Below are 24917 nucleotides of genomic sequence, written 5' to 3' on the forward strand. Positions count from 1 at the left end.
TTTAAAGTGTTTTTTTTCCCTTATGTACGAGCCGTTTTATTATATAGTTTAAAATTTTGAGCTTCAAATCGAATGATTTTTATAGTCGACGTAGATGCGGGTGCAAAGACTACGTGCGATTCGCGTTAATAAATGTGATTGAAAATACAATTTTCGTGTATTCACGACCCTCGGCATTATTTTAAAGAATTATACTTCAAAATATTTTGTGCGAATTTTTAATTTTAAGTGTATTTGCAACATGAAAATACATTAATTTTCTTGTTATCGAGGTTAGATACTACACATCTCTGGCATGAACGGAAAGACTCACTCACAATATTTTTTTTTGTTCTTTCGCTTTTGCTAGTTATACTTGATGTCATAAGAAACCTCAATAACGGACGAAAAAGTATAAGTATGCGACACGGGTGATTTTGGTTTGTTTTCTGTGTGTTCGCATATTTATACTTTGTAATCCATTCTTGACGTTCCTTGTGTCAATAGTGGAACCAGATATGGCTTACATATAATTAATTAATCTTACCCTATTAAAGAACCATTCAAATAAAAAATGCATTCATCAACATTTTGTGAGTTGGAACAAGATCGACATCTTCGGCTGCAGAATCATCACGAAAATATAAGTTACAAACGTACGACGACTCAAGGTCTGAAGTCTCCGGGGGAGGTATACGCTCTCGAGGTTGTAACTGAACAATTATTTTGATATAAAATATTATAGAAATGTAGTTTTTAATCAAACAAATTTCTACAACTACTGAAATCTTGGCACAATCGTAAGGAGATGGTTTTGAAATGATAATAACTTTGTTTTCCATTTATTTTCCTGAAATTTTGCTAACTTTATTATTTTAAATAAATAAATTTACAACATAAAAATAATTTGCGGTGCCTGTAAAAATTTTTCTAGCTTTCCATCTAAATAACATTCTATATTATTTTCTCTAAAAATAAACAGACATTTAGCACCGACTTCAAAGACCATGTGTCGTATGTGTATTTCCAATATTTTATTATTTTCAGGATTAGCCCACAGCCGAATTCGGTCATCTTGTAGAACGAGGGACAGGAAAGATTAACTTATTTGTTTCCAAACAGGCTGGAATATAAACATGTTTCATCTTTGCGCTGCTTTTACCATCGGGCCACAGTCTTTCTGGACTCTGGGCTGACGGAAAGAACCTCAGAAAAACTTATATCGAATCAAAAACCCGCTAGTTTACAGATCTCATGAGGCAGGCGGTATCCGCCTAAGTACTGAGACCGCTGTGGAATTTATTGTTTGGATTGAACCCGCGAACATTTTCAGTCGTTACATGATTATATAGCCTTTTATGCGGTAGCGATTACTGATACATCACTGCGCGTGTGATGGATGCGATTGATTCCCCAACTTAGATCCCATTATGTTTCCGGGTCCTCCATATTTGAAGTAAAAATTGTTGAAAACTTTCAATAATGTGCACTTCTTGTTCATATAACACAACGATCTTATTTCAATTTGCATACATAACTTTTTTCATTTGTTAAACTTATATCAGTGAAAGTAAATAGCACATTCAAATGAAACTATGTAGGATTTCAAAAGTTCTCATGATTAACTATTTCAAAAAGCTAGAGGAAGAAAATTGTTTTTTTTTAAAGATTAACAATATCAAGTTACAGTCATCAACACGTCTTGATGACGTCTTTGACACCATAGTGCTTTTATAAACGACCGTTGTTTTCTTGCGTTAGATGCGTTTTGTGTTGTTGTGCTATTTCGTTTCTCGCGGAGTTCACAATCCCATCCCTTACGGCACGCAGCATTCCGCGCAGCCCATTACGTCACAGTGGCTTCACGTCGCACTGGCTTAGCTGCGGGCACGGGGCAGCTAGCCAGATACTGGTGTTCAGACTGTTGGTCTTAGGGCTCAGGACACAGCCAACTGTCTGGTCAGCTGAGCAAGGTGCGGGGCTGAGGCGGTGACTTTGCTGGGTTGGTGGCCCTAGCGCGCTGGTCATTGCCGAAGCTCTAATACCCTCCCGATAAAACAGGGAGTGATCCCTAACAGTTAGGTTTCAATTATGCTCTGGAATGTATATAAAGCGAACTGGAATGTTACTCCCACCCTACCCTGATAGGGTGCATATGTGGCAGGGGAATGTTAGAATGCCGGCCGTTGGTCGGAATAATCTGTTCAGACTGTTGACCCAGCTAGCACGAGTCGCGCTTCAGGTCTACAATTGTGACATGCCCAATGAACCACTTGGTTGAACAGTTCAGTAAGATCTGTGTCGGTAAATCACCATTTCACAGCCACTTCTTAGACTAAAAATTGTACTTTGTGACGTCTCATTAAAGCACGTTATAAAAAACACCAGTATACTCGTACTTTTAGCTTCATTTATCATAGTTATGACGAATTAGTTCATTACTCTTAAAACTGTATGAATAAATTTGGTTTTATTCAGATGTCATTATTTTATTTAAACTAATTAAGGATTTACGTTTACTCATAAAATAATTAAAAACAATTTTTATTTGTAAAAATCAAGCTGAGACATTCTGTATGATAAACGTTAGTTTTTGAGATATTTATCCAAAAACGTGCCATGACAGGAGAGAAAATTATAATTTACCAAGCTTTTCACGATGTAATACATTTCGACCGGCTTCTGTATCCAACCACCAAGAGAAATTAGACAAATTATTTCACGCAGGGGAAAAACGAATTTAATAATATAATTCTTTGAAAATTTAGATTTTTTTTCTTTCTGAGTTATAAATTGCAATACAGAAGCAATGGCAAGACATTAAAAATAATGCAAAATGCCGATTCTTCTTTACGAGATCCAAGTCAGACGAAACTGGAAAAAGAAAACAGGTTATTGAAACGTAATATTTAATCTAACAGCATTAATTCGCTCAGAAATGAATGCTCTTGAAATATTTAGCAATAAAAGTTAACGAGCATACAAGCAGATTGACAGTTTCAAGAGGCCTACTTATATTTTCAGTATTTTAAAAACATCCCTACTTTTAACAAATGACAAAGCATTTCCTATTTAAAGTATTGAAGTGGAATATTTTCAATATTTTGACTCATGGAAAGAAAATCTATAATGTGCGACTGTGATTTCAGATATTTTTCATTTGTGTTCCCAAACATTTCAAAATTCTTCAAATGTTGATATTTCTCTCAAGGTTTATATAAATTCGTATAAGGGAAGAGAGAAAATAAATATAAATAATTTCTTAGTTCTTTACACCCAAATTCTGTGAGTAAATTTTAGATTTCAGAAGAAACGTAAATGCCATTAAAAAAAAGGTTCATAAAAATCTTTCAGAAAATAATTAAATGTAATGTACTACAGCTTCAACTAATCCAATTGCACAATTAGAAATACAGTTGGTTTTTATGCCAGACAATCCGTTCCCCATCTGTAGAAATAGTGTTAAAAATAATAATAATTATATCAACATCAGTTAAAAAATCTACAGTTTGTAAAACTGAATTAAATTGTTATTTTAATCTGTAGGATTATTAAAAATAAGTAATGTTTTATTTTTTAATGAGTTGTCGTTCATGCCTTTAATTAAAAAAATAAATTTTAACTACATTTCCTATAACTTTTATTAATCTCTTACCCTACTACAACAGTATTTACATATTTGGATACGTTAATGTCAGGATTTTGGATGAAGAAGTGTTTGTGATATTTGAAAATTTGTAGACAGGGGCGTAAATCTCATGGATTTGCAGGGGGAAAAGGGGGGTGGACCAAAGAGTTTTGGGCGTGCGTTTTAAACAGACACAAGTAATCTCTGGATACGGCGCTCGTAAGTTGTATACTGCCCATATTTTTTTGTCCTATACGTATGCAAAAAGCAGAAAACTTAAAAATACACAGAAAGTTCATAAAACAAAGTTTTGACGCTTACGTTTATCAACCCCCGTTTCACAGTCACGCAAGTGGACTTCCTCGAAGAGGGGTATCTTAATTTTCAGGAGGAGGGGGATTTCGGGATCCACGCCCCATGGTTGTATGTAATTCATGTTCGCTTTTTCGAAGCAGTTATTTTTGGCTCGCAACAATAGTGCTGTCTGGCAAGGACCGACGAAAAGCACAAGGCTTGGTTTCTGACTTCTCTCTCTCTCTCCCCCCCCCCCCCTCCGTTTTTTCCACCTCCTCGGCTGACGGGACTTTGTGGTCCTGGCGCGAGGGTCCTTCCTGAAGCTCATCCCGCTTCCGATGCTCTCCCGAGGTCCTGATGTCCTTCCGGAGGACAGCTTCCTCCAAGAGCGGTCCTGCGCCTTTCAGCGGCGTCGCCGCGGGGATCCTGATGCCGGGTAATTGCCAATTTGCGACAGCCTCTTGCCAGTGCTGAGCGTCGGTCACAACGCACTTGGCGTCTTTTCCACCAAAGATTTTTCTTTCCTAGTGTACAAAGAGCGGTAGGAGGTCAACGTTTGTGTGATATATATTTTTAATGTCCCTACTAGTCCCTACTAATAATACAAACACAAAAATTGTGTTCATCTGTTTTATCCTTCTTATACGGAGCTAGGGATCGACATGATTTTTTTTTCCATAGAGGTAGATAGTTTATGGACCGGAGAGTGTCATAGCCATAGGCTACTTTAAATCCTCGAAAAATACACGGTTCGTGTGGGATAGAACTAGAGCATAATTATATAATCACCTCTTCATGCGAAGTATCCATGGTAACGGGGTTTTGCATGGTTAATACCATCTACGTTTTCATGGCAACGGCTATTTCATCGGTTGCTTACAGTACGAGGTGGATTTATCGATTAGTTAATATTTATGGTTAATTATTATTTTATTTTGTCACCGTGAAAATCCGCTTCCAGGGGTTTAGTCCGGGCAACGCTAGTCAATATATAAATAAATTGCAAATACAACAAGTTTACACTAACACAATGTAGTCTACAATGTTAAAAAATACGTCGTATTTATGAAAAAAAACTGTTTACAACTAATCCTTCGATATATGTACGTCCAATATTATTAATTTTTTTTTCTTAAAAATGTATCCACTTAATTATTTCTGAGTTTTATCAAAATTCTTAAAAACTGGCTAAGTCTGCATGAAACACAGAAACCTAACTTTTCTAATATGCACATGTTTATAAAGTTTTTAACGGAACACGGGAAGTGGAAGTAAGAATTCCTACGAAGATATAGATAGCTATCTGTGACTACGAAGAATAATTAGTTTACTTGACGTGCATCATTCATAGAAACAAAACATTCCGTAAATTATTTAAGATTTTTAAAAGTGTACTAAATATTTCACGTGTACTCGCACCTACAACTGAAACGGGAAATCAATACAAACAAGGGGTCGTTGCCGTACGACCACGGCAGTGGTCCACTCGTACTGCAGTAAATAAAGTCCAAAAATACAAAATAACAAGCAATCCAATTTATTAATCACAATGCATACAATGCATATAATATGCATATAACAATTCGATTCCGCGGGAATACAGGTTAAAACAATGGTGCAATAAATGGGGCAAGCTGACGACGCGTTTAACGTAGCACAATCATATGGGCCGCTAGGCAACAACAAGAAAGAAAGAAAGAGTTTAAAATTACATACAATTACGATTACCGTTACGACGCGGCTTGACAAGAAGTGTCCAAAGCCATCATGGCATGCCCATATACAGCCGCAGAAAAACACTGTTACATAAGCTACCGGTAGTACTCGGCGTGAGCAAAAGAAACTAAGGCAAAGAATCCAGTTAAGCACTGACCTGAAGGGTCTAAGAGAAATTACAAACATTACAATGCTCAGGTGATTGATTCTATCACGTAAAATTTAATCATATCAAAATATTCAAACAGACGGTGACACAAATGTGGGCCTTTAAAGAAATAAAAAAAGTATTTTAAGAGGCATTTAAAATCACTCGCTTATGAAAAGATACGCTGAAGATCAACTCACAGACCCACTATTTTATTTTCCTTACGGCTTACAAACTTTTTAACTAGCATGAAGTTTATTGACGTATCCAGAAATCTTTTATTCAAACATAGAACGCTCTAATGACAGCGCGTACTAATTGTTTTTTTTCTTCTAAATTTATAATGGAAAGAATTTTTTTTTAAATCGCACTGAATGCGTTTTCTATTTTTTCAAGGCGTTGGGAAGGGAAAAAATTTAAGGGAGTATTTCAGTAGATTTCAGTGATGTGTAAACATTTAACCACGGTAAAAAAAATTCATGTGTTCTCATTTTGCAAATAAACTTATAAGACGAAGCTCGGACTTAAATAAACGTAGAATTCTTTTAAAAAAATGCCAAGCGTTATAAATATACGAAAAGTATTCATTTTAAGGAAAAATTGTAAAAAAATTCCCTTTTCAATATCTAATTATAATTCTGTTTAACAAGATGGTACTATTGATTTCTCGGGGCTAGCCGAACAAGTGTAGTACCGAATGCGTTGCATGTAAATGCCTCAATGTTGAGAATGTGGCATTTATCCTTACACCGGCATTATATTCCTCTGCGTTTTTGAGGTTATACTTCTTTAGGCAAACTGACGGTGAAATTTGATTATGCACCAGATGAAATTACATAAGGACGCATTACACAACGGAAATGTATCAGGTTGAAAGTCCAACGCGCATGCATGCAGAAACTCTTATAGCCATGAGCCGAATTAGTCAAGATGTCCGACCCACGTGTGGCAATATGAACCCGTGCATGTTTCTCGAACATCAGAGGATAAGCGTATTGGTGTGCTAAGATAAACGTTATGGTAGTAAAATCATCTTGAAATTCATTTTGTAAACTTGAGTAGTCTAACAAGATGTAATCGCAACATACTTTGTGTTTGCGGAAGTTGATATGCACTGATGAATTACGTGGGTCCTGAGACTTTCATAGGTGTCAGCACCGTGGTCACACACTTCCGTTCCAATCGAATTCCGTTCCATTCACGAAATAACTCCTACCAAATGATGTATAGCGAGAGCTAAAATGTATATACATAAAAAATAAAGCACTGGCAATGTATTTTGTGTGTACAAAAATCAACTAGTGGTCTATTAAAAAAAAAATTTCAAAGCAGTCATGTCATGAGGACTGCCGTCAGAAGTGAAAACTTAAAACTATAAACAAACCATTGTTATTTTTGCATATCCAAATTAATTGTTTGATCTTAAATTAATTCTTGTAAATCAGAACTGTTTACATTTATCGGGTTTTGACATCCATCGGCACTCTGAGCAACATATATATTTATTTTCATATGATTTATTTATCATGAAGACACGTGGACTGCGCAAGCGCAGTATTAAATATAAATACAACTTAATTTAAATAATAACGAATAAACATTTTTGTTATCTATATGCCTAATATTTGCATTCCCTTCACTTAATTATCTCTATCATTATAATTCACTTCTAAGTTTCTACGCAATTTTTTGAATTTTTTTAAATGTAAGAATCTTCTACAAAGTATTAGAAAACATTTTTAAAAAAGATGAATGAAATTCGTAAAGCCGTTCTCAAATTACAGCATGACCATGATAAATAGGGGTTCATTTTTATATATATATATAGATGTAGGCCTATGTCCATATACGTAAGAAATTTTTTTTTATAAAAATCAGAGACTTCTTCGCAATTTTTACGAAAAAATATTATTACACAACAAATTTGTTTTATCACGTTAGTACAATAACTCATAAATTAGGTACTATAAAATACGCATTGCAAAGTAATTTTAGGTATTAAAAAAATAAATAATGTATTCTTAATTTTTAGGTTATATTGTTACAGAAACTTCGTTTTCTTCGTTATCTATACTAATATTATAAAGCTGAAGAGTTTGTTTGTTTGTTTGTTTGAACGCGCTAATCTCAGGAACCACTGGTCCGATTTGAAAAATTCTTTCAGCGTTGGATAGTACTTTTATCGAGGAAGGCTATTGGATTATATTATATTTTCAATAACATTAGGGATCCTTACTAAAAGTCCAATTTAGAATCAAATGCGTTGGAGGGGGTTAGATACAACATGCAGTACACGTACAAAGTGTGTGTTGACAATGCCGCAGGCGCTAGAAGTTTATTAAGGGAAATACCACTCACTGACTCACTCATAACGAGATCTCTAAAACTATACACCTGATTGACTTGAAATTTAGCATAGGTACTCATTTTGTGATGTAGACGCTCACTAAGAACGGATTCTGCGGAAATCCGATCCCAAGGGGAGTTTCGGGGGCGTAATATATCAACATTTCCAGTTTTTGGTAGAAAATCACCATGGCAACGGCTGTTGCTTTGTTGATGCTACATTCGTCTGTATGGCAACGACTATTTCAATGTTAGTGCAGTCCTCATCACCATTGAAATTTTGCGGGTACTTTAAATATCAAAAATTGCCTTTTTTTTCAAGTATATATATTTTACAGACTTGAAACTTCACAGTAATGTTCCTTATGATACGCAGTTTGACATTTTCCGAAAGTTAGATCCCATGGGTGGTTAAAACCAGGCAACAGTGGGTACTTTGTCTGCATGAGAACAAGATTTTGCATTGTTCATTCCTTCTGCGTCTCCATGGCAACGGGCATCGCGTGGCAGTGGCGTACCCACAAGGAGGGGCATGTATAATGAGCGGCACAAGAGTGATCTGCCTGTAGACGTAGCGAAGTACGGGTACATCAGTTGTACGTTGCGTGCACGAGTCGGGAAACCATCGGTGCTATTCATTTTCTCTCCGGTACATTATACAGCATTGTAATAAATTTTCACTGAATTTTTTTAATTTACCATTACTGTAAATGGGAGATGTGGCTTAATTTTTTTCCATTAGTATAGCCGTGCGAAGCCGGGGCGGGCAGCTAGTTCAAATTATATATCTGTCACGTGACCATGTCGAAACGTTTTCCGTGTACCAGGCACACAGGTGAAAATGCACGGTAATCTAGATCGTAAACTTTTGTGGTCAGAATCACTAACCATTTCTTGGCTTCTTGGTCACAGCCACGCTCGTGGAAGAAATTAATTATCTGCCTAACGTTTCGGCATGCCTTGTTGCGTCCATCTTCAAGGGCGAATCGTTCTTCAAACCATTTTTTATAATATCTGTGATTTAGCACTTTTCATAACGAAAATGTATAGGAATTTAAAAACTTAAAATTTGCGTATTTTTAAGCTTTAAACATTAAATATTATGGTATTTTTAAATGTATTAACGGACGCAATTACAACTAAATTATTTTTTGGATGGTATAAATTTATAATATTTCTTCTTTTTAATTCATATTCGAATAAACTCAAGATAATTCAATAAATAATGCAACATAATAGAATGCTTGATAAAAAATATTTTAATTCAGAAATCTTCAGGTTCAGTCTATAGATGATACATTTTTTTTGTAAGGCCAGTGTTTCCCTTCATATGAAAGAAGCAGCAGACTTCAAATGTCAGAAACTACTACTCAACTTCTGTACATCAACGTTAGTATATTCGCTTTAAAGGAAACAGTCCGAATAAATATATTTATGATATCAAGGTGAAAACCAATCAATAACTGTAAGTTGTTATCAACGGAAGTTACGAGCTATTTAATCCAATGACCAAACTCTATAGTGCTACGTGAGTAAAAGAAAAGTGCAGCTGCACTTAAGGAAAGGCCTGGGTGTTAATTTACGCAAGAAAATAAATCACTTGAGGCTTCTGTGAATGTTTGACGTTATATTTAGTCGTTTGCAATAAAAAAAATAATGCCGTCTGTGCAATATCCTGCTAGGTGATTTCACCTCACTTGTGTGAAATTTAACGGTTTTGTTTAAAATTTAGCCACTAATAAAATTGGCTTACGGGTTATCATATTCTTGCATATTGTTACAAGTGTTGAAATTGAGGTTGTTTTGATTCTATATAATTATATCATACACAAGTCACAGATTTCATTACGTCGTATGCTTAATATTCAATCTCAGACCAGTGTACTTATCTAATCGCGCAAGTATCCACGCATAACACTGTAGCCTGATTCTTCAGTAAACCACTCTCTTGTTGGACTACTGTAGTGATATTATAGATACGGTTGGCAAAGAAAATTTTTATCGAATTAAAAAAATAACAAACTACTCTGTATTCAATATTAATGTGAACACGAGTGTAAAATCTTTTAATTTAGTAAACTAATATAAGTGAATCTTAATAAAAATGAAAACAACAAATATATAGAATGTTTATTATAATTCAATTATCTAAACTATTGTTTGAATAATAATTGAATAATTTATCATAGGAATAAATTATAAATATGCTAATATAACATCACTTATATAAATACACTTGAAAATTCACTCGAAAAAATTTACAAACACAATATCTATTACTATTATTTGCAATAAATAAAAGTTTTTGAGGATGTGAAGCAGTATTAAATATAAATCAATAATATATAAGATTTGAAAGCACATATAAAATATTTATTTTTATGTAGAATTTCTTTTTTATGTAGTCTTTTATTTGTATGTAGACCTTTTTTTAACATCCGTGTAAATTTCGTTGCGGGGAGCGCGTGCATAATAAAAATTTATTCTCTTCATCTTTTCAAAATGTGCAAACAAAAATATAACTTCAAAATTCATTTAAATCTGTTTCCACAAACCAAACACTACACTTCAGCCGAGACAATTTCTTTGCTTAGGTAGTGCGACGAATCATTTTGAATCCACTAAAAAGAATTTTAATGCAAGGTACAGCTATAGAATTGGGAGTTGTGACACGTTTGTCCATAAACAGGACGTGAAATTAAGCCGCAAGATTAAGTGACTGAAAGCAAACGTCGAGGGATTGATAAAAACCAAGAAAAAACTCCCCCAGAGACTCACGGAAACGTCTGCCATGTTTTCACCACCTCTGTGGAATATCTTAGCTCAGACCAGTCAGCGCTTCCGGTCTCGATCACCTTGCCGTGAACTGCATTTGATTGGCCTTATACACAGAAACGGCGTGTTTCATGTGGGGTGAAATTTAAAGTTGCGCTTGAATAAACCTAATCCACCTATAACAGAGATTATTGATTTTGTATGAGCCTGTTAAAACATAATTAGTTTAGGGAGTGTTGCATCATTATTAAACACCACATTGGTTATTGAATTCCGATGATCCTACAGTGCCTCTTAAGTGTTACAAGTAAACCGCTCGTAGTATTAACCAACTCACCGGACGTGAAGTGAAACTATTACTAAACGTTAATGCCTAGACACAGAAAACAAAAGCATAGTGGTTTCTCCGTGAAAGCCCTTAAAGACGTGATATAATGCTTAATACATACATTAGGATAAAATGTTCTTGGTAATTTCTTAAACTGTCTTGAGAATATTGTCAGCCAATAGCCATCCTACAAAATACAATCATATTTCCGTTTATTAGAATAGATTGACGTGAGTTCAGTTCGCAATCTCAATATTATTTGCAAGTACAAACCAATAAGCATTCGCATTACGAGTTCCGCAACGCTGAAAAGTTTCTACGACTTATAAATAGTTGACTTATTATGAGACGTCAAAACTACGTTTTGAAATTAGAGTACCTCAATCACGTATAGGGCGTATCAAAGCTATGGAAATCGTGGAAAATTATTAAAAAAAAACGTTTTCTAAACGCCCGCGTCAAAAAAATATATTAAAAGCACAATTCGTGTTTGTTGGTTCAAAAATTATTTAAAATTTCGGCGCAGAACATTCTTGAACAGGAAAGAAAAGTCAGGAAAGAGTCTGAAAAGAGATCACCGCACAGTGACAACCATTATCGCTGTATGAATAGCGCTGTCTAAATGCTCTCGAGCGAGCGATAGTCGGAGAAATGTGGCGCGGGCTTATTAATGCTCCACTCCTCAGCCCGCCTTGCCTTTTCTTCCGAACAACACTAATTGGTTTTATGTGAAGTTTCGGGACGACATTCGATATATCACACCGTGGAGCTGTCATTCTACGACCGAGATGAATGGTTCGAAAGGCGAACCTCGGTTGGACCGCGAACAATGTTAGTCTGGTTAAGCAAGCGAGGAACCCGATAAGAAGTGCTTACCCCTTCTCTCTTCCCCCATCCACACCTAAACTCCTAATTTCACTGCAGTACTCTCCCCCCCTTACCCCAAATGCAAGTCTCTTTGGAGGAAATTCAATTTCACCTCTTCCTTCCTCAGGGGGAGAAAAAAAGAAGACTTTTCATTTTTATGGAGCTTCAAACGCCCTAACGAACGTAGCCTTTTACGAACATTTAGTTGAGAAAAGGATTTTGACGTCAAAGCGAAAATATTCAATTATCTACTCATTCAGAGATGAAATAAAAAGGACTGCCATAACTGTCTATTATTAATAGCGAAATGTAGAGCACCATATGACATTTGTATTCTCAGTCTGCATCTCTTTTTCGTTTCCCCTTTAATAAATAAGAACGGAATTTTCTGAGAAAATAATTTCAAAAGCCCTTTGTGGCGCGCACAATAACTGTGGAATGCAAGAAAGAACCACACAAATATGAAAGCGAAGCAAGCATGTATTAAATAAAAAAAATTAAAGCAATGAAGAATTTTAAATAACATAACGCAAAAGAATACGCAATGTGCTAATTTATATTCCAGCGCCAAGCCAAGAGTAAATTAGAACATCTCTCTCTCTCTCTTAGCAAATAAAAGTGGAAATAATTGTTTGGTTTACCTAGCACGGTACACAAATACCACCATAAAGACCAAGCTATGTTTAATTTTCATGATGAAATTAAAAGTGAATTTACAGGGTTTAATGAAAGCCAATTAAATTAAGCTCATACAAATGAATAAATAATCACACCACAGAAACGTTTCGTGGTTATTCATGAGTTCCCATCACTTGCAGTTCAAAATGAAAATATATATGTGTATACAACCGAGGTCGGTGGTTTTTTGAAACACGCAAGGAATGCTGGGCTAATGCCTGTGTTACTGTTCATTACATATTTTTAACTATAGCTGGAAACAATACTTCAAAATATTATGAAGCTGGTATTTTTAAAATATTCGTGAAAACTTAATTACAAAAATTGAATCTTTATACCTTCAACTTTTGAACATAGATATTTAAATGAAAAGAAGACCTTTGCCAGGCCATCCTCTTTTATTATTATGCTGTGATTTAATATCATAAAAACATATCTGCAAATAACAAGAATATTTTATGGGACAATTATTATTAAAATAAACTTCTTAATTGCACAGATTCTAGCTTACAAAAAACTTAAATTATTTTATTACCACACAAACACTAATATAGAACGCAATACTTTATACTTTGGAATGAAAATAATTTAAAAATACATATGTATTGGAAGTGATTTAATTTTTTTTTCTATACTACACAGAGATTTGAACGTTTACAAGGCAAATAAATTTCAGTGATATTAAAATGTGGCTTTATATGAATCAATTAAAATTCACCGTTTAAAACGAGTCTCTTTCTGTGATACTATAAATATATATGTTTATTAACAAAACTGACAACGCCTAGAAGGTAAAAATAAGACGACATAATATTTAAATTTTGCCATAATTTAATTAATAAAAACGTAGCACGGGAGTTTTGCACCCAAAAAAAGAAATTATATTAATTCTTAATATATAGAGAACTTCTTGCAACTTTGCAACAAATAGGCAGATACTGTTTCTAATGACCGTGGTCTTAAATTTTCACTAACATTACGATAAAATACTTACATCTTATCACATAACTACAGCATATCATGTGTAGTGCCTATCGCATACTTGGCAGGCAATTCAAATTTTTCCTCAGACACTTACGTACGCTTCTCGGTAAAACTGCTTAGGTACTTGAGTGTGTCCAGAAAAGATGTCTGTTTTAATTTTTAAAGTACGTTGTACATTTTAAGAGTATTCTATTCCAAAAAAAATTTGATCTTAGCATTTGGTTGAAAATGAAATCCGCTTAGCCGCTCGCATGTTATTAATAAAGGATGGTAATGTTGCGAACCAAATTTTCACAATCTCTGTTATAATAATCACGATTCCCAGATTGTAGCTTAGCTGCGCGTAGTTTTCAAAATAACTTAAGAATATAGATCTATAATTTTATATTTGTGGACGTATAATTCTTACTTAAGAAAAACAAAATAAAAAATGGGGTTTCTTCTTATTTTAATATATGAGATGACATGACGAATGTTTTAAGTGTTGTTTGGAAATACTATGTACATATACTAGACCCAACTTTCGACTTATCTAGTCTCTCTGAATTATTTAATGTCTCCCGAATTTCAGAGTTTATTTCGACATGTAGCAGGGGGATAGTTTACTAACATGTAGGATGTATAGCCTATATACGTATATGCATATCAATTGCGGTACCTTTGTACAAAATGAAACATAGAGTTGGTAAGTCGAGTGAGCTGGAAAAACAAAAATTATTTAAGAGGCCGCAACATAGCGGACCTAACTCATTATCCATTATTGCCATCCTAGTGTCAGGCTGACAGTTGAAACGCATCCGATCTTCATTCCCACACTACAAATTCTGATACGAAATTTCAAAGAAATTACCTTCACGTACCCAACAGCTATTATATGTGCGTCTAACGCGTCCAAAAACATTAGGAGTGCGTTCGTAATCAAATGACTAATTAACATTTTTCACCGACTCAGTGGAAGGCAGTATGACCAGTTATCTTCCTAACATGAACAACATTGCTCCTTTCGAGACTGAATTGAGGTTAGTGGATATTGAAAACATGAAATGATTTCATAGATAGCAAAAAAAAAAAAAGCCACTGCTTCAAATGTAGTTTAATATTACTTTCCGCCTTCCCCCCCCCCCCCCCCCAACCCAAGTTTTTGGAACTGGGGACATATAGCTATTTTAGTTTTGAATCAGAAACAGCCAACCTAAAATATCCATCGTGCAATTGTTCGACTCCCAGATGATAGTATCGCACAGTTGGCCAGCTTGTAACACAGACTATTCATCTCCCTGCGCACAATCGCGTTTGTTTAGAATATAGTTTCCGATCGATACTGCCAATGGTTCAGCTCTAGCGTTTAAATTTTACTTTCCAGCGGCAGTTATGTCATTGTTGTTGGAATTATTGTTTCCCCCACTACTGCATTAAATGTCTGCTTCATCTCACTATTTCACACCCCTTTGTTTCATATCGTCCTCGGAGGGAACAAAGCGTTGAATTCCATTTATGTTTGAATTTAAAAAATTTTCTCTCTCCGAACCTATTTTAAAGATAAGCTGAATGTGGGCTACGTAAAGTAAAAGAATTAGCCAGCCCGCGCTATCGAAATTTATTTTAGTGATTATTTCGGGCTTTATCCTGCAACATTGGATAATGCGAAGTTAACCCGGGTAAACTTATGTTTACATCTTATTCTAGCATTAACAGTAACACACACACAAACACACTTATATATAAGTATATCTATATAAATATATATATGTATAACTTGGAGGGAGAAAACACTATGTCCACTTTTGGGCAAAATGCACTTTAACCCTAAACTTGAATACCGTTCTGCATATATTTAAAGTGGCATACAACACCAATATATATGTTTTGTCAAAAATTCTAATTATTTGGGTACAAAATAGTTGATTAAGTAAGTGAGATACGGTATGTAATTCTTTAAACTTCTGTCATGAATGATATGGTTTATGTGACATAACGTCTTATGCCTCCGAGGTAGTGATATACTCTTTATGACAATCGTCTTTAGTCTTTTTCCTCATTAAAAATATTTTATATAGTGACAATTTCTTGGAAAATTATATAAAAAGAAGGCTCTTTATTTTACAATATAAAACTCGTAGAATAAATCAGACTCTTGCATTTCCATAAGTATTTATATTATAAACTGGTGACAGAGCGCTGACTTTTTATCGAAAACGACCCTCAGGTGGAAGATATCAACACATACACATCAGCTCAGCCACACTAAAAATAAAGATTATTCAATGCCCTCTAAGAAGAGGAAAAAAAATCCACACACGACTTCAGGTGCTGATCCGCGCTGGGCCCCCGAAGCAAATGATACTATTTATTTTTTTGAGCCGGCTCAGACGCTGTGCTCTTAGAGGAAAGATCCTTGGAGTGTGCGGGGATAGAGATTCGATAAAAGTCGGCGGAGAGCAGGAGGAAAGGAGGGATATTTTCTTTTCATCAGCTCCAAAAGGGGAGGGGGAGCGCGCCGACAATACACGGAGCCGCCGGTTTTGAAAAGACTCCCAGAGCCGCGGCGAAGGAAAGAGAAAAAGGGGGCGGAGGCCCTCATTGGTAAACAGGGGCAACCCGCGGCGGGGGCTGATCGAGGGCGGAATCTCTCGCGATTCTCTTCCCCGCCGACGCCGACGCCGCCTCGCGGCGGGCAACAACAACAGCAGCCGGCGAGGCAGGGGTCGGAGGTCACGTCGAGACTCGCCCCCCCCCCCCCCCGCGGATACGCCCTCCTTTTGGGGGTCCGACGGACGTGGGGCGACTGGCGGATGCCTCGGCGGGGCTGATGGACGGAGGTTCGCGCTTTCCTCCGGGGACAGCTCCAGATCCCAGCTGACCCGCGCACACACGCGATGTACCGATCCCCAGAAGAAAAAAAAATTTGTTGTCTGCAAAGTTGGTTTACGGACGATAGTTTTAACGTGACAGCGTCATAACAAAACATTGATGTAATGATCGCATACTTTTATGAATAAAATTGAATCATTTTTATTTTAATAATAAAAGAAAAAAATACTTGAAATTATACTAGTAATCAGTTTTTTTTAAATGCAAGAATAATTAACCTTTATTGCCGAAATTGTTGTAATAAGCAATGAAAATCACATCAACCTTTCACTTCACTCTATAAACAATCGACGAAACAGTTCACGTGTAGATGTAAGTTGTGTGCTGCCGCTGTCGGACGCATAGGCCAATCCAGTGGAAGAGAGATAGATGCGGCGCAACCGTACAATGAGCGTAACGGGACACAGAGTAACGGAACAATGTGCGTAACGGGACACTTTTTCGTGCTTTTAGCCGGCGTTAATCGATTTATTAGACGTTGTCACGTCAAAAACAACGCCATTAAAATATATAATATATAGAGACCTGAAAAATTCGCGTGTTCAATGACCTCTAGGATAGCCTCCATTATCCTCTGCATTTCTCAAGCAAAAAATGCGTTTTCATTGGGTGCTAACTTGTGAGGCGTCTCCACTGGGTAGCTTGTGATTCGAGGCTTCTTTGGTCAATAGTCTGTCATTTGCCCAGAGAGATCCAGTTAAACTGCGAGCCAATATCAGAACCAGGAGAATTGTTCACATGTTTGAATTTTAGCCTATCACGGAATGAATCCGCGAAATTTTCTGGTTTCTAATAATACTGTTACGATTTTCCGCGGGGGTTCGTAAAGGATAGCTCAATTAAAGATTTTAATTCACACACAGTTTTATTTATTACCACTACTTGTCACTTACAAATAATCTTCTAAATTGGCAAATAATTAACTACACTTAAAGAAATGTCAATTCCCCAGTCACTCGTTCCACGCACCTCGCTGGGCCGCACCTCTGGCGCAACTCTCGCCGCAGCACCCCTCGTGGGTCTCCGCCGCGGGACTCCGTCACCACACTCCACCGCCGCCGACGCACTTCCCCTTCGTCGAGATCCCACTCGACTCCTCGCTCGTAACTTCACTCGGGACTCCGCCACACCCGCGACTCTATCGCCCGGAAACTCCACCGCGGGAAAACTCCCGACTCCACTGAACTCACTCACGCCCTGGAACCTTCGTCCAAGGACTTCGCCACTCTGCCGCACCCGCGGCACTATCGCCCGGAAACTCCGCCGCGGGAGAACTCCCTACTCAGACTCTCTGCCTTGGTACCTTCGTCCAAGGACTTCACCACTCTGCCGCACCCGCGGCACTATCGCCCGGAAACTCCGCCGCGGGAGAACTCCCCACTGAACTGAACTCGAAGGTCGGCCCAACCTCCTTATATACCCCTTGGGTTTCTGTCCAGAACAATCGGGCATGTCTCCGAGATATCTCACGACCTTCGCCGTCGAAATGTCCAGAAACGCGCCGTGAGTCCTCGAAGGACGCGGTGGCTGCTCAAAGAACGCCGATAAACGCAACAAGCATCGGGTTCCCACAAAACGTGCCGATAAACATGTCTGAGTCATTTTATTCCGCAGTGCGTCCTCTTTTAAGTAACTCGATCTGAGGCAGGTGCGCGCTGCGACGGTCAGGATGTCGCGAGATAGTATGACACGAGATACCAGGGAGAGGATGCGGGTGGAAGGGGGCGCAGACAGGCCGCACGAGCGCGGCGACGCCAAGCACTGCAGCCAAGCGCGATCGTAACAGTATGTATATCTGCTGACTATTTTTTAAAATTAAAATGTGGCACCCACTGGCAGCCACGCCTTCAATTAAAAATGGCGCCTTCTACCAGCAATATTTAGGATTAAAGATGGCACCCTCGAGGAAATTATTTTTTTTTTTGAAATTTAAACATATCACTCTCTGCCACCACTATTGGCTTAAAGTCAAATTTTAAAAATCATATACCGCTTTTTTTATTTCTTAATTCTCGAATTGATTCGAGGGCCGAGTGGTTAAAGGTGTGTGTTTTTCAAATCTCTCATCATGCTGTTGCATTTCTCGGTTCGGGGTGTCGATCACTTAAGTAGAGATTTTTGTTGAAATAATTAAGCGGTGACAGTGGCGCCATCTACTTCCAAGCTTTGGAACTAAGATGGCCACCATCAGTTGACCAAAGTAATATGGCGACCACCAGCAGACAAAAAAATATGGCGGCCACCAGCAAACTAAAACCATATGGCGAATGAAGACAAAATTGAATTTGAAAAAAAAATAATTGAATTTTGTAAAGTCAAATTACATGTAAGATGATGACCGTAACGAAAAGTGCAACGGTGACATCACAAGAATCCTAGATGGCGGTCGTAACGAACAGTGCAATGGTGACGTGACAATTCCAATATGGAGGATCGGAAGATTCTAGAAAAAAAAATGTTGGAATCCAAGTTGGCCGCAAGGGTCAAGGTCAATGTTCTAGATAAAATTGAAAATGGTGGATCCAAGATGGTGACGAAGACGTCACAAATACAAGATGTCGGAATTAATTACGGCCGCCGCCTCACTCCACCTCCTGCCCCAGAAGGAACATTTTCAATCTACTTATTTTTTTTTTATTTTGAGAAACTTGTCAAATATTTTGCTACGATGATAATACAAGCAAAATTTTCTTCATCTTTTATAAGCCACTCTGGGAATAAATAACACATGATTTAATAGGGGTGATTACAACTACCAAATTAACCATCCCAGTCTGCATGTGTTATCTTTGACAAATCGCTTGAACTACGTCCAAAATTTAAATGAGATTTATTTTTTGCAAGCTGTGGCTTAGCATTTGAACGTGGAAGCTGTTACTGCCAGACTTTCAGATCTCAATAAAAACAAATTTTAATTACTGGAAAATATTTCTAGTTAATAATTTAAATTTTTTTAAAACTCTGCTAGTATGCAAATGGTTTTTCCTGAAACAAAAGTTCTGTATTTTTCATTTAACTGTTTCGTTTTTGAACTAAATTTAATTCCACTAAACCAACCCTTTAATATTAATCAAATGATAAAATTGAAGCGTTTACTGTAGAAATGATTTATGTAAAAAAACTTACGTAGGATTTTTACGATACTTTTTTTTGCACTTACAGATTTATATCCCTGGTTAGGATTTGACTACCGCACGAAATACGTTGGGCATTATTTGTGGAAGCGACCGAGCTACTCAACATATAGTTTTAAACAAACTTTAATATACATTCTGCCTTGCTTACATATCACGTATATGTTCAGTTTCTAATCTTACTAAAAGGTTCCGATTTCAGTGGTCTCCCTGAATAGTTTATGTAAACATTAATTTATACGAGAAGGCGTTATTTTGCTTGGGTAAAGATAAACGTTTATTGTAGGTTGCCAAGGCCGAAAAGGCAGGACGCATGATAACAGAATACCAAATAAAATAAAATTTTCCAGATACCTGATATTTTTCGTATGAATAAATGTTGGAATGTCAATTAAAACTGTAGCGTAATCAATATAACATTCGTTGATAGGTTGGAAAAGTACTGCATTTCATATTTTTTTTGTTGAGCCATGTATGGTTACTTATTAATGAACTAATTTGTTATGTTAATAAAAAGCCCTTATAATTTATTTTAATTTTGTTGCTTCTAATATAGTCAATTGTCTACTGGTTTTAAGAATCAAAACACGTTTTGCTCGGTATTGGTAAACTAAAGTATATAATTAGTATTTCAATATTTTATAATTAACACTCCTTTAAATGATCTACCCGGTGCATTTTAACTTTGATTTTAAATGTTCTATAAAACTAGTTCAATGTTATTTTAAATCGTTTGCAGTGAAAAACGATGATGAACTATAATTGTTTAACAATTTATAAAAAAAAAGAGAAAAATTTCATAGACGTTGTGCGGTAACAAGACTTCCCATACAATAATTCTGTTTATTATTATTTATTTTTATTTAAGAGTAATGAATTATGTTATGTTTATTTTCCACATTTGTATGTTTACAGCTACAGACTAAATTTTACAAACACTAATTGCTCCAGTACGACGATATAATAACAGTTGAAGATATTTATTTTTGAACACTAACCTATAATATTGTTTGTTGTATTTGTTTTCAGCACAACTTTTACTACGTTTGTAATATCTTTGGGTTCAAGTAGGTTTTAAACTTAACTATTTTTCTTTTAAATTTAATTATATCTTACCTGGTTCTTTGCCGCGGGTTGTTGTCTGAAGGCCATATGTTTTATATGTTCTTCAGCCAATCAGCAGCCGGTTCAGGTCAGGGAGATTAATTAAATTCTAATTGTTAAGAGGAGAATGTAAAATAAGGCGTCTTCATCGTATGGTTGTGACCAATACGCCACTTATTTTGGTGATTGAACATGTAAGAATTAACTTCAGTGTTCTTATATAAGTACTTGAAATTATAATAGTAATCAGATTTTTAAAATGCAAGAATATTTAACCTTTATTGCCGAAATTGTTGTTGTAATAAGCAATGAAAACCACATTAACTTTTCACTTCACTTTATAAACAGTCGACGAAACAGTTCACGTATAGATGTAAGTTGTGCGCTGCCGCTGTCTTTCTTCTCCTCGGACGCATAGGCCAATCGAGTGGAAGAGAGATAGATGTGGCGCAAGCGTACAATGAGCCTAACGGAACACAGCGTGACGGAACAATGAGCGTAACGGGACACTTTTTCGTGCGTGCAGCCGGCGTTCATCGATTTATTAGACGTTGTCACGTCAAAAAATTGCGTGGAAAAAAATGGTTCAGCTTTGTGGAACTCAAGCTCAGAATGCCTAAGCGTCCAGAAGCGAAACCATCATGTTTATCGCCGCCCACGCCAGCAACACAGCCGAGCTGGGTAGCAATGCGGCGGATCGCATTTCGCCAATCACTGCCTCGAGAATAAACAGCCACTGAACTATCGGTCATGTCTTCATTCAAAGGTAGGCTACGACACGCTGTTATATTTTCATTATGTTGCTCTAATTCAGCCTTCCGAATAATCAACTTCATAATTCCTTGTTGAATTTTTGACGTGATAACGTCTTATAAATCGATGAACGCCGGCTGCACGCACGAAAATGCATGACTCATTGTCATGTTCCGCCTGAGCCGAGCGTGCGAGAACCGGCCAACCACCGTGCGAGAAAATCTTATATAATATCAAACAGGTTAAGGCGGGCTTTTTAAAAGCAGCAATTTAAAAAATTTGATATGACGTTATCACGTAAAATTATCGTCTGTAAACCGACTTTACAGACAACCCCCTTTTTTTATCCCCTTGAATACAAATGACATGTAACATATTAATCTTATAATTTTTATCTAAAAACTTTGCCTAAAACAATTTTTCATAACACAAAGCATCAATTCAAGGCGTTGAAAAAACCTGGGATTGAAATTAAAAAAAACATCCATGGCATGTACTCTATAGAATTTTGTTTATTTTTGTTTAAATTATTTAATATTGTTGGAAACATTTGTCTAAATTAAATTTAATGCTATAAACATTGTTGTAAGGGGTGTAAATAACAATGGAAAAAAGACAAAAAAATCATTACTTGTTTAATATTTATACTATCAATTACGTTTAATTTATTGTAAATCACCTGAACTTAACTAACTAAAACCTTTGGCTGAATAAATATTTAATGAAACGAACTATTACAATAAAACAATTATTCAAATATAGAAAAAACTTATTAATTCTTCATTATTCAATTCGTATTGAATTATTGAAATTATTTTTAACCATCTTAATATAACTTTAACCCTTTGTCCAAAAAACGTTTATACGACCACGTATCAGTGGAAGGGATAAAAAATGTTTTAAGGTAAAACCTTACTAGGTATAATATAAAATTCGTTAAGACATTCAATGCCGGTTGCATTGAGTTAAAAAAATTTCAAAATATTTTCCCTGGATGGAATATGAAAAAATGTTGAACCGATCTTTTTTGAATATTTGTGAACATATAGGATATGTTTTTTACTTTTAATTCTTAAAATAATCCAGGAGTTTATATAAAATACTTTCAGAATATTTTCACAAGAAATAGGTACCTCGAAATCTACCTACGCCTGTAGGCTATGCCGAAAGTATTTGTTATCCTTACACTAGTATAGTTTTTACTTGGATATAAGACAAACAAAAAGTGAAACGTTTATTTTTGGAATGATTCATAATAATCAACTGAATGTTATGTGTTTTTTTAATGTAAAGTAATAATTTCCTAATGCATTTGAAAAGAGTAATGTGCATGCTTGTGCCATTTTAAAATACAAAAATGGCTGAAGATAGAACTTTTTCAAATAACGTATTACAAATGTTAAAATACTTGTTAAAAAATATTTAAGAGCATAAACTCCAAAATTATAAAGTTAATTCTGTGTTATATTTGATAATTTAAACTTCAAGCTATTTATTAACAGCATTGACGACCAATACCGTTATAATACAGAAAGCTACTCTAATTGTTTTAGTCATCTTGGGGCAATGGCTTTAAATAATTGTTAGCCAGAGCTACTACATGCTACATGGGAAAAAAAACTTCTGTACTTTTACAAAGAATTCCATAGGAAACCAGTTGCCAAGAAACAGTTCGTTATATTTCGAGAAACATATTGTATATTTGTACAACACATAACCTGGCTATAGTTACTTTTGCATATGTGACATACGTTTTTCGAGACAATACTTACGAAAATTGGCTCATAATTTTATATTTTTATTGATGTTACATTTCGAACATAATTTTTTTAAACCACGAAAAAGATAATCAGATTTTAAATAATTGGATGATATTTTGTTTTATTAGGATTATTATGTGCGCAGTTAATACTTGAAAGCTGCTCAGGGTGCTGTCTGGGACTGCACAAAGCATAAATGAACGGATATGAATCCGATCCCAGTATTACTGCGAACGCTCACAATTTTGTAATAATACATTTGTTTCTACATAAATATACAAATTAAAAACTAGCCAAAATATAATTTTAAAAGAATATTTCAGTTGCATTTTCAAAAAAAATTAAAAAATAAAAATTTACAGTGTAGCTACTTTTCACGACACAGTAATGAAATAAAAGAGAAAAGTAGGGGGGGGGGGGGAAGTGTGCCTGGAGTGCACAAGTGACAAACGGGAAACTTCTTGCTTATTATATTATAAAGCATAGGAAACATAATTATTTTTGCCTGAGGTCGCAGATTAAAAAAATATATGCAAGTATGCGAGCGCTAAATTATGCTATTAAGCGAGTATGCGAGTGTGAATGTTTGCAAGTATGCGATTGTGCACGTGTAAAGTATGCAACTACCCTAGTATGCAATTGTGCAAGTACACACTTGTGTAAGTATGCTGCGACATTTATACCTCTCCCCTGCCGTCTCCTCTACCCGGTTCACAACCCTCGTGAGATCGGAATTTTCGTAACGCTCGAAAATGGTAGCCTCCTCAGCACTTCAAAAGTGTTTCGGACAGGGTCGTTACCACAACGCCGAAATACCACAACGCCGAACATACAATAACGCCGAATACAATAACGCCGAATGCCAAATTGACCGCAACGCCGACAGCTAGAAAACAGCTGTGTACCACAACGCCGAAATACAGTAACGCCGAAAAATGTTGCTGCGGGGAGGGGGGATGGGGCCACAGGAGCGAAATGAAAAACATCTAAATTAATTTGTGTATGTTTCTTTAATGTATCTTAACCCAGAAATACCACACCCTAACCTAACCTTGGCTAGCCTAACCTAGCCTAACCTGATCTAACCTTACCTAACCTAACCTTTGTGGCAGTCCTGCAATGACATTTTTCGGCGTTGTGGTAATTTGACGTTGTGGTACACAGGAGTTTTCTAGCTGTCGGCGTTGTAGTCAATTTGGCATTCGGCGTTATGGTTTTCGGCGTTATTGTACGTTCGGCGTTGTGGTATTTCGGCGTTGTGGTGCGTCCCCTTTCGGGACATCACAACCGCCTTAACAGGCCCGCACCTCCGTGCAGTCAGCGCTCGGAGGGAAACTCTTTCCCTTCCCTCATTTCTCCCGGCCGGCCTTTCGACCGCGCGGTATCCGACAGAGCAAAGAGCCCGTCGCCGCTGGGAAAAGGGCGGTCGCCCCGGTACAAGAGCGTTCCACAAAAAATCGTTAGCCGACCGGCGCGGAAAAGGCGTGCGGGTTCACAAAGGGGAGAAAAAAAGAAGGGGGATTGTGTATCCGTGGAAGGCAAGCCACGCCTA

The sequence above is a fragment of the Bacillus rossius genome, chromosome 1 (genome assembly GCF_032445375.1).
Source record: "Bacillus rossius redtenbacheri isolate Brsri chromosome 1, Brsri_v3, whole genome shotgun sequence".
Taxonomy (NCBI): domain Eukaryota; kingdom Metazoa; phylum Arthropoda; class Insecta; order Phasmatodea; family Bacillidae; genus Bacillus; species Bacillus rossius.